The following is a 12,686-nucleotide window of genomic DNA, read 5'->3' on the forward strand; positions in this document are numbered from 1 at the left end:
GAGAAAGGGTTCCAGATTGGGGTAATAGATTCCACTCTCTTCACGAAGAGGGTAAAAGGAGAGTTGTTTGTCTGCCAAATATATGTTGATGATATTATCTTTGGGTCCACTAACCATGCTATTAACGTTGAGTTTGAGAATCTTATGACTAAGGAATTTGCTATGAGCATGATGGGAGAGTTGAAGTTCTTCCTCGGTTTTCAAGTGAAGCAATTGAGAGGAGGAACTTTCATCAATCAATCTCTTTATATTCAAGACATGCTCAAGAGGTTCAAAACGCAAGATGTCAAGCCAATGAAGGCACTCATGCCCACAAATGGTCAACTTCATCTTGATCCCAATGGTAAAGAAGTGGATCATAAGGTATATCGCTCTATGATCGGTTCCTTGCTTTACCTTTGTGCATCTAGGCCAGATATTATGTTGAGTGTGTGTATGTGTGCATGATTTCAATCCGCTCCTAAGGAGAGCCACTATTCGGCAGTGAAAAGGATCCTTCGATATTTGGTTCATACCCCAAACTTGGGCCTTTGGTATCCCAAAGGATCATCATTTGAGTTAATGGGATACTCGGATTCAGATTGGGCCGGAGACAAGGTTGACCGCAAGTCCACTTCCGGTTCATGTCAATTCCTAGGGAGATCGTTGGTCTTCAAAGAAGAAAAATTGTATATCTCTCTCAACGGCCGGAGCCAAGTACATTGTCTCCGGAAGTTGTTGTGCTCAGTTATCATGGATGAGGCAAACTTTGATGGATTATGGTGTCAAATGTAACAAAGTGCCTCTTTGGTGTGACAATGAAAGTGCAATCAAGATCGCCGAGAATCCGGTTCAACATAGCAAGACCAAGCATATTGAGATTCGCCATAATTTCATTAGAGATCATGTGGCCAAGGGAAACATTGAGTTACTCCATGTCAACACCGAGAATCAACTAGTCGACATCTTCACCAAGCCACTTGAAGAAGCAAGATTCCGCGAGTTAACGCATGAGCTAAATATCATGGATATAAGTAACTTGGGATGAAATCCTTGCTCATACACACATACTCTTGTATTATCTTGCTTAGATGTAGGCACATGTCTAGGGGAAGCTAGCTCAACTCATGAGCTACCTTATCCTAGAAGTGCATAAATCAAACAAAATCTTTCACATTAGCCACTTTAGGTGGTACTTGTGCTTCAAAGATGAGTATTGGTCTTGGGCCCAAGGTTCATATCTTCGCGGTGCCATACCAAATAAACTCAAACATGGTGGCTTCGGCCACCGCCCTCTCTTGAGGGTTGTGTCCGTGTGTTGCTTCGTGTGTGTGTGGGGTGTTGGCTTTCTTGTCCTTTCTCTCTAGTTTTTTGGTTGGTTTGTGCTTCTCGTTTCTCCTCTGGTATAAGTGCTACACATATACCCTTCGCGTAGTGATAGGACTTCTCTTGCGGCGTATTCAGAAATATAGACCAGGTGCCTTGTGAAGAAGGGGTAAGAGTTTACACTCAGCCGCAACCTTCAAAAAGGCCCTCATGTCAAAACTCCTGAATACCCCGTGCCCACGGGCCTGTACCGTGTGCACGGGGCCCCCGTGCCCACGGGCTTTGTACCGTGCGCACGGGACCCCCATGCGCATGGGGCTCACTTAGCCCGTGCGCACGGGGTCTGCGGTTTCTGGCCCTGAAGAGGCGGGGCGTGGGGGGGGGGCTTGGGTTCATTCCCACCCATTCGCCCCCTCCACTCCCCAGGAAGCCTCCAGCGCCGCCGCCGTTGCCTCCGCTCCTCTGGGCTTCGTCGGGCTTCTTGCTCCGTGGATCTTCATCGTGATGGGGTCCTCCTCCAATTGGTCCTGTCCCCACGTTCTCCCTCCATGGATGCCTATCAAGTTTTCTAGTTCTAGGGTTTCTTTGTTCTTTGTTCCTTAAATTAGTTTGGTCACACCTCCTCCCTAGCTAGGTAGTAACCAGGTGCTTACATCCTCTGGATTCCCTGCCGCACCCACTCCCAGATCTCGGTCTGGAAGTGGCTGCCACTGGGAGACCCCCGTGTCCACGGGGTGTTTGACCCCCGTGCGCACGGGGCCCCGTGTCCACGGTCCTGTACCGTGCGCACGGGACCCCCATGCCCACGGGGTCTAAACCCCCATGCGCACGGGCTATCCAGGAGCTTTTTACCTGCTTATCTATCTATCTCTTTGCCATCTATCATGCACGTGTACTCATTTGTGTTTCATGCTTTGGGTTGTTGGGTGTTCGTGTGTGTTTCAGACTCCGCTCACAAGAGGGTCGAGCTTCGTCGCAAGCGCCCAAAAGGAGGATCCAAGGAGTTCACAGTTGCTCGTCGCCAGCTGTCAGAAGGCATGGGGCAGGAGTCTGGGTCTGGGCAGGGCGGTGCTCGCCGTGCTGCCTCCAAGCGGCCTGTTGTTGAGGCCTCCGATGATTCTGAGGAAGAGTATGACTCGCAAGATGATGCTCACTATGTCAACCCCAATGATGATGAAGAGATAGAATAAGAGGATGATCGTGTTGATGAGGATGAAGAGGAGGAAGAGGAGTCTAGCCCCGAGCAAGCCATTCTGGGCGGGCGTGACCTCCGGAATATGCCTCTTGCCAAGTGGACCAAGCCAGAGCATTGGGCTGAGAGACAGAGCCATCCTTATGCGGCTGCCACTGGTTTGGGTGTGGATCCCCGCTTCAAGAACGAGTTTCAACAAAGAGTTTATCATGAGCTCCTCATTACCAAGTCAAAGAAGTTTGCACCACACAAGCAAGTGAACACCGAGAGTCTGCGCGACAATGATCATTTATATCCCGGTGTATATTCAGCTCTTGGGAGGTTGGGACTCATTCCGTTCGTCACATTCAACCATCCCTACAATGAAGATTTGGTGATGCGGTTCTTTGCCACTTTGTTTTTCTCCAATGACTCTGCTCGCACCCTCACTTTCATGTCAGGGACTCATCGGTGCTCTGCTCCTATGGCTAAGTTTTCAGAGATCACTCCTTATCCTTTCATTGATGAAGAGGCTGCATCTGATGAGTTTGGCAGAGTTCGTGAAAGTGGGCAGCGCACTAAGGATGAGATTGCATTCGCTTACAAGCAGGATAAGTCATTTGTCACCAGGTCCATCAAAGACCTTGTGCCCCTATATGACACCATGCGCCATATCTTGAGGTATACACTCGCTCCTAAGGCCGGTGATTCCCACAACATTCGAAGCTCCATGTTGGATGTGTTTGTGTACCTGCATCAGAAGAACAGGGTGAATGTTCTGGATTTCATGTTCTATGAGCTCCGTCAGTGTGTTCAAGAGAACAAGTCATTGATCTATGCTCCATTCATTCAGGCTTTGATTGATACCGTCTGCCCAGCCAAGTACATTGCTTCATATAAGACTTCTATTCCCAAGCGCAACTCCAACTGGACCCCAGCGGCTCCTTCTCCATATGTGCCTATCAAGACGGGGCGCAACCCTAGGCCTGAGGATCATTCTACTTACACTCTAGGCATGTCCTCCACTACACGGATCCCTCGTGGTAAGGTCAAGTCTATTGGTTCTGAGGCCTTCTTTGCCAAGGGAGAAAAGAAGTCCCTGTTCAAGACCTTGAGCAACATGTTCAAGATGTGCCAGTCTATCCAGTGCCGTCGGATTAAGGAGATCAACCGGGAGAAGCTAGTAAGGCATGAGCAAAAGGCAGCGAGGGCTGCAGCTGGTGAGGTGGTCAGCCCAGGGTCAGAGGACCAAGGCAGTGAGGCTACAGCTCGATCCTTTCTGATGGCAGGATGGCGCTTTGATGATGATGATGATGCCTCGAGTGCTCCTCATCTTGTCTAGTGGGTCTGTGTGCTGCCATTTGTCTCCTTTTTGTTGTCTTGATGACAAAGGGGGAGAAGTGGTGGGTGTTTGTGTTCGTGGGTGTGTTCTGAGTGTGTGTTGAGATCTCAAGCCTCGTGTTTCTTGCTGTTGGTTGGTTTTAGCTGGCTTGAGATACTCTTAATTACTTTCCGCTTGTGTGGTTGTGAGAGCTACTCGGTTATGCTTGTGAGACTCTAGTTTTATTATTAAACATATTGCTATGATCATATCTTGCTTATTATGTGTCTCACAATATTTGCTCACCACACCATTTCATGAGATCTACGCACCGTTATAGGTTTATTATGTTGATCTCATGTCTTGACAATAATGATCTTGGGGGAGCCTCCTATGTGTGTACTTGATGCATTCTCAAGCATTCTTTTTTCCGGGCACACATATAGGGGGAGCTACCATGATCATTATTTGTCCCATGGCTATTTAATCTTTTTATCCTCTATGCCATGCTCTAACCACATTGTCATCAATGCACCAAAAAGGGGGAGATTGAAAGTGCAAGTGGCACTTATACTATATTTTGGTGTGATGACAATGTGGTTAGTTGAACTAATATTGGTTACTAAAGTTTATCTCATGATATTGGTTCCAAGTGCTCCGTGATGGAGATGTGCGACCCCCCAATTCAAAAAGGTCAAAGGCGTGGTCTTCCGGCGCTTCGAAGGTTTAGTTTTTGGTTTGCTTCGAGTCGTAGAAAAGACCGCACTATTAAGAAGGGTTTGTGTGGATGAAAGTTGTGTGGGAATGCCATTGCCGAACCATGTACACTTAGCCTACCCACTCCTACCACCTAAAATCCTAGTGTGTGTGCTTGTGGTACTCATAAAGTTTGTGACAAAAAGTTACTGGGTACCCCGTGCGCACGGGGTCTTTGGACCCCCGTGCGCACGGGGTACTACGTAACTCTCTGAGTACGCCGTGCGCACGGGGTACTGTGTAAACTCTCTGAGTAACCCGTGCGCACGGGGTCTTTCGACCCCCATGCGCACGGGGTGGTGTGAAACTCTCGGAGTACCCCGTGCGCACGGGGTCCAACGGGCAGATTTCCCCACCAGGCCAAGAACACTATATAAAGCCCCTTCTTCCACCTCCAACCTCTAACCCTAATGTCTTGTTGACCTCCACCATTGCTAAACCTCATTTTGCTCAATACTCTCAATCCCTCCACCCAAACTTGTTGAAACTTTGGGGATTGGGAGAGCAAGACCCGATCTACATCTTGACCAAACCAAATCGCATTCCCCACAACATTTCTTCCCCATTGACTTGTTACTCTTGGAGCTTGGGCTCCTAGGCGGTTAGAGGTTCCTCTGGAAGCTTCCTTGCTTGTGGTGTGCTCCGGAGAAGTTTGTAAAGGTGTGGTGGTCGCCTTCAAGACCAACCCCGAGTGATTCGAGGCTCATCCGTTGGGGGTGACTCGAAGGAGATTACGGTGAGCCTTCAATGGCGTTCCGCAAGCTTTGGCTCCGGCACCGCTCCAAACGGAGAGTAGCTCTTCCCCAAGGAAGAGTGAACTTCGGGATAAAATCCACGTCCTCGTCTCACTTGTGGTTAATCCTTTCCCGCACCTTACTTTGCTTTGTATGCTTGTTGGCTTGCTACTTAGTTTCTTGCCTAGCATATTTAACTTGGAGCTTGCTTGTCATATAGGTTGCATTCACCTAGTTGCATATCTAGTGAACCCTATTTATCTGCTAAGCCTTAAAATTGATAAGAAAGATTAAAATTTGTAGTCTCCTACTCACCCCCCCCCCTCTAGTCGACCGTACCGACCCTTTCAAAGGTCCTTAGACCAAAACCAAGCATTAAGTTCAATGAATCACCATTATCTCATATTGTTGTCGGTCCTTCTAGATATCTCCACTTATCACGTCAGAGGTCAAGATTTTCTAAACAATATGTGTTACCTGTGTAGGTCTTGAGATCATGTTGTCTAGGCCCTTAAACGCACAGAGTTCACCACATCATAGCAATGTCCTCGATAGATCAAACTACTACAAATGCAAATGAGGACATATATAATAGACAGAAATTAATCTTACCACTCACCTACATCTCCCACACCTAGGGGAAATTACTCACGCATCATAAGAGGGGAATCAACTATCACAGAGATAAATCCGATGAAAATCATATCGATGATACCGTGAAGATCCACAATAAGATGAAATGGATAGTTCAAATAGTCTTGATCTCCAAACGACATTGAGTAAAATTACAATTGTTCTCCCAATTGAAATTCCTCTTATAATAGTGCAAAGGGTGATGATGATGATTAGATGAAAGTACCAAAGACTAAGAAGATCTTCGAAGGTTCTTCAGATGCTCCTATCTTCTGTTCTAGTGGTGTGGCGGCGGCTAGGGTTCTCTGAAGGAAATATGCCCTAGAGGCAATAATAAAGTTGTTATTTATATTTCCTTATATCATGATAAATGTTTATTATTCATGCTAGAATTGTATTAACCAGAAACTTAGTACATGTGTGAATACATAGACAAACAGAGTGTCACTAGTATGCCTCTACTTGACTAGCTCGTTGAATCAAAGATGGTTAAGTTTCCTAGCCATAGACATGAGTTGTCATTTTATTAACGGGATCACATCATTAGAGAATGATGTGATTGACTTGACCCATTCCGTTAGCTTAGTATTTGATCGTTTAGTATGTTGCTATTGCTTTCTTCATGACTTATACATGTTCCTATGACTATGAGATTATGCAACTCCCGAATACCAGAGGAACACTTTGTGTGCTACCAAACGTCACAACGTAACTGGGTGATTATAAAGGTGCTCTACAGGTGTCTTCGATGGTACTTGTAGAGTTGGCATAGATCGAGATTAGGATTTGTCACTCTGATTGTCAGAGAGGTATCTCTGGGCCCTCTCGGTAATGCACATCACTATAAGCATTGCAAGCAATGTGACTAATGAGTTAGTTGCGGGATGATGCATTACCGAACGAGTAAAGAGACTTGCCGGTAACGAGATTGAACTAGGTATTGAGATACCGACGATCGAATCTCGGGCAAGTAACACACCGATGACAAAGGGAACAACATATGTTGTTATGCGGTTCGACCGATAAAGATCTTCGTAGAATATGTAGGAGCCAATATGGGTATCCAGGTTCCGCTATTGGTTATTGACCAGAGAGGTGTCTCGGTCATGTCTACATAGTTCTCGAACCCGTAGGATCCACACGCTAAAACGTTCGTTGACGATATAGTATTATATGAGTTATGTATGTTGGTGACCGAATGTTGTTCGAGTCCCGGATGAGATCACGGACATGACGAGGAACTCCGGAATGGTCCGGAGATAAAGTTTGATATATGGGATAATAGTGTTTGGTCTCCGGAAGGGTTCCAAAATTCACCGGAAGGGGTTCCGGATGTTTCCCGAAATGTTTGGGTACGAGAACACTTATTTGGGCCAAAGGGGAAAGCCCACAAGGTTTTTGGAAAGCGCAAAAGGAAGTTTTGCGGAGTCCAGGGGCCATACGCCAGGGTCCCTGGCGTCTGGGTCCAGACGCCGGGAACCCTGGCGTCTGGCCCTGGAGTCCGAGAAGGACTCTTGCCTTTCGGGTGAAACCGACTTTGTGGAGGCTTTTACTCCAAGTTTCGACCCCAAGGCTCAACATATAAATAGAGGGGTAGGGCTAGCACCCAAGACACATTAAGAAACACCAAGCCGTGTGCCGGCAACCCCGTCCCCTCTAGTTCGTCCTCCGTCATAGTTCTGGTAGTGCTTAGGCGAAGCCCTGCGGAGATTGTTCTTCACCAACACCGTCACCACGCCGTCGTGCTGCCGGAACTCATATACTACTTCGCCCCTCTTGCTGGATCAAGAAGGCGAGGACGTCATCGAGCTAAACATGTGCTGAACGCGGAGGTGCCGTACGTTCGGTACTTGATCGGGACGGATCGTGAAGGTGTACGACTACATCAACCGCGTTGATAAACGCTTCCGCTTACGGTCTACGAGGGTACGTGGACTACACTCTCCCCTCTCGTTGCTATACATCACCATGATTTTGCGTGTGCGTAGGATTTTTTTTGAAAATACTACGTTCCCCAACAGTGGCATCCGAGCTAGGTTTATGCGTAGATGTTATATGCACGAGTAGAACACAAGTGAGTTGTCGGCGATAATAGTCATACTGCTTACCAGCATGTCATACTTTGATTTAGCGGTATTGTTGGATGAAGCGGCCTGGACCGACATTACGTGTACGCTTACGCGAGACTGGTTCTACCGACGTGCTTCGCACACAGGTGGCTGGCGGGTGTCAGTTTCTCTAACTTTAGTTGAATCGAGTGTGGCTACGTCCGGTCCTTGTTGAAGGTTAAAACAGCACATACTTGATGAAAAATCATTGTGGTTTTGATGCGTAGGTAAGAACGGTTCTTGCTCAGCCCGTAGCAGCCACGTAAAACTTGCAACAACAAAGTAGAAGATGTCTAACTTGTTTTGCAGGGCATGTTGTGATGTGATATGGTCAATACATGATGCTAAATTTTATTGTATGAGATGATCATGTTTTGTAATGGAGTTATCGGCAACTGGCATGAGCCATATGGTTGTCGCTTTATTGTATGAAATGCAATCGCCATGTAATTTCTTTACCTTATCACTAAGCAGTAGCGATAGTCGTAGAAGCAATAGTTGGCGAGACGACAACGATGCTACGATGGAGATCAATGTGTCGCGCCGGTGATGATCGTGATCATGACGGTGCTTTGGAGATGGAGATCAAAGGCACAAGATGATGATGGCCATATCATATCACTTATATTGATTGCATGTGATGTTTATCCTTTGTGCATCTTATTTTGCTTAGTTCGGCGGTAGCATTATAAGATGATCGCTCACTAAATTTCAAGGTACAAGTGTTCTCCCTGAGTATGCACCGTTGCGAAAGTTCGTCGTGTCCACGTGATGATCGGGTGTGATAAGCTCTACGTTCACATACAACGGGTGCAAGCCAATTTTGCACACGCAGAATACTCGGGTTAAACTTGACGAGCCTAGCATATGCAGATATGACCTCGGAACACTGAGACCGAAAGGTCGAGCGAGAATCATATAGTAGATATGATCAACATAGTGATGTTCACCATTGAAAACTACTCCATCTCACGTGATGATCAGACATGGTTTAGTTGATTCGGATCACGTGATCACTTAGATGATTAGAGGGATGTCTATCTAAGTGGGAGTTCTTAAGTAATTTGATTAATTGAACTTTAATTTATCATGAACTTAGTACCTGATAGTATTTTGCATGTCTATGTTGTTGTAGATAGATGGCACGTGCTGTTGTTCCGTTGAATTTTAATGCGTTCCTAGAGAAAGCTAAGTTGAAAGATGATGGTAGCAACTACACGGACTGGGTCCGTAACTTGAGGATTATCCTCATTGCTGCACAGAAGAATTACGTCCTGGAAGCACCGCTAGGTGCCAAACCCGCTGCAGGAGCAACGCCAGATGTTATGAACGTCTGGCAGAGCAAAGCTGATGACTACTCGATAGTTCAGTGTGCCATGCTTTACGGCTTAGAACCGGGACTTCAACGATGTTTTGAACGTCATGGAGCATATGAGATGTTCCAGGAGTTGAAGTTAATATTTCAAGCAAATGCCCGGATTGAGAGATATGAAGTCTCCAATAAGTTCTACAGCTACAAAATGGAGGAGAATAGTTCTGTCAGTGAACATATAGTCAAAATGTTTGGGTATAACAATCGCTTGATTCAACTGGGAGTTAATCTTCCCGATGATAGTGTCATTGACAGAATTCTTCAATCACTGCCACCAAGCTACAAGAGCTTCGTGATGAACTATAATATGCAAGGGGTGGATAAGACAATTCCCAAGCTCTTCGCAATGCTAAAGGCTGCGGAGGTAGAAATCAAGAAGGAGCATCAAGTGTTGATGGTCAACAAGACCACCAGTTTCGAGAAAAAGGGTAAAGGGAAGAAGGGGAACTTCAAGAAGAACGGCAAGCAAGTTGCTGCTCAATTGAAGAAGCCCAAGTCTGGACCTAAGCCTGAGACTGAGTGCTTCTACTACAAAGGGACTGGTCACTGGAAGCGTAACTGCCCCAAGTATTTGGCGGATAAGAAGGATGGCAAGGTGAACAAAGGTATATGTGATATACATATTATTGATGTGTACCTTACTAATGCTCGCAGTAGCACCTGGGTATTTGATACTGGTTATGTTGCTAATATTTGCAACTCGAAATAGGGACTACGGATTAAGCGAAGATTGGCTAAGGACGAGGTGACGATGCGCGTGGGAAATGGTTCCAAAGTCGATGTGATCGCCGTCGGCATGCTACCTCTACATCTACCTTCTGGATTAGTTTTAGACCTAAATAATTATTATTTGGTGCCAGCGTTAAGCATGAACATTATATTTGGATCTTGTTTGATGCGAGACGGTTATTCATTTAAATCTGAGAATAATGGTTGTTCTATTTATATGAATAATATCTTTTATGGTCATGCACCCTTGAAGAGTGGTCTATTTTTGTTGAATCTCGATAGTAGTGACACACATATTCATAATATTGAAGCCAAAAGATGCAGAGTTGATAATGATAGTGCAACTTATTTGTGGCACTGCCGATTGGGTCATATTGGTGTAAAGCGCATGAAGAAACTCCATTCTGATGGACTTTTGGAATCACTTGATTATGAATCACTTGGTACTTGCGAACCATGCCTCATGGGCAAGATGACTAAAACTCCGTTCTCCGGAACAATGGAGCGAGCAACAGATTTGTTGGAAATCATACATATTGATGTATGTGGTCCGATGAATGTTGAGGCTCGTAGCGGGTATCGTTATTTTCTCATCTTCACAGATGATTTGAGCAGATATGGGTATATCTACTTGATGAAGCATAAGTCTGAAACATTTGAAAAGTTCAAAGAATTTCAGAGTGAAGTGGAAAATCATCGTAACAAGAAAATAAAGTTTCTACGATCTGATCGTGGAGGAGAATATTTGAGTTACGAGTTTGGTCTTCATTTGAAACAATGCGGAATAGTTTCGCAACTCACGCCACCCGGAACACCACAGCGTAATGGTGTGTCCGAACGTCGTAATCGTACTTTACTAGATATGGTGCGATCTATGATGTCTCTTACTGATTTACTGCTATCGTTTTGGGGTTATGCTTTAGAGACGGTTGCATTCACGTTAAATAGGGCACCATCCAAATCCGTTGAGACGACACCTTATGAACTATGGTTTGGCAATAAACCAAAGTTGTCGCTTCTTAAAGTTTGGGGCTGCGATGCTTATGTGAAAAAGCTTCAACCTGATAAGCTCGAACCCAAATCGGAGAAATGTGTCTTCATAGGATACCCAAAGGAGACTGTTGGGTACACCTTCTATCACAGATCTGAAAGCAAGACATTCGTTGCTAAGAATGGATCCTTTCTAGAGAAGGAGTTTCTCTCGAAAGAAGTGAGTGGGAGGAAAGTAGAACTTGATGAGGTAACTGTACCTGCTCCCTTATTGGAAAGTAGTTCATCACAGAAATCTGTTCCTATGACTCCTACACCAATTAGTGAGGAAGCTAATGATGATGATCATGTAACTTCAGATCAAGTTACTACCGAACCTCGTAGGTCAGCCAGAGTAAGATCCGCACCAGAGTGGTACGGTAACACTACAAGGGAAAAGCCTAGCAGCAGCGCGGGTTCTAGGTATATCAGTAGCGTGGGGACCGACGCTACTAATAAGGCGCTACAGCTAACCCATAGCAGCAGCGCGTGCGCTCCCGCGCTACTGCTATACAAGTGTAGCAGCAGCGTGCTGCGTGGAAGCTCGCTACTGCTAATAGCTCTAGCGCGCTTGGGCCGTACGCGCTACTGCTATAGTCACGCTGCTGCTATCTTTCCTCCACTCGCTACTGCTAATTTTAGTAGTTTTTGATTTTTTTTTTTTTGCATATTTGTTTTGTACTTGAACAGGCTTTATACAAGAATCTTTAGCACATACAAATGTCATCATCATACACATACAAATGGCTGCGAGACCACAAATGTAATCATAGCATATACATTTAAATAGTCTCATCATCCAACACAAAGTGGTATCTCGTCATCACCTCAAAAATAGCGATACATGCAAGTCTCGAATACTTGCAACTACAATGTCATCCATCTAAACAATGATATACGTGAGAAGTGCTATCACTATGAGTGATAGTGGAACTATGCAGTACATGAGGCGGCGGTCATGAGTCCTCTCTCGCGCTCGCCTGAACCTCAAGTAACCAGCTTGTGCTTCTTGTCTGCTTTTGAAGCCTTTGTGGCTGGTGCCCGAGACCCCTTGCACTTGTGCCTGACACTCATGCCACTCGTCATACACTCCCGGAACCATCCCTTCGTACACGACATAGCACTTGGCCATCAAGAAACTAGGTACCTGTTAGAGATGCATCTTCATCAAGAGGATGTACAATCATATGCAACAAAATATACTAGAGCAACACGAAAAAGAAAGGATTAGCAACTAGATGCAACATACAGTATGCAAACTAATTAACTAGAGGTACGCAGGTCATCGTACGCAAACTAACAAAGTAGAGTTACGCAAGTTCGGCAGGGACCGTGGACATCACAAAGTTTCATCGCTACAGAAAGTATACAAGTTCAACCGACACATATCATCATCATCGGCATCGTAAATCACTAGAAGTTCCATCCTTCCATATCATCGAGGATGGACCCTAGCTTCTTGAACGGCATGAGGTCTAGACATTGCATGCCTTTGCGAGTTCGGACGTCAGCTCGTGATATAGGGCCG

This window comes from Aegilops tauschii, chromosome 6 (genome assembly GCF_002575655.3).
Source record: "Aegilops tauschii subsp. strangulata cultivar AL8/78 chromosome 6, Aet v6.0, whole genome shotgun sequence".
In the NCBI taxonomy this organism is placed as follows: Eukaryota; Viridiplantae; Streptophyta; class Magnoliopsida; order Poales; family Poaceae; genus Aegilops; species Aegilops tauschii.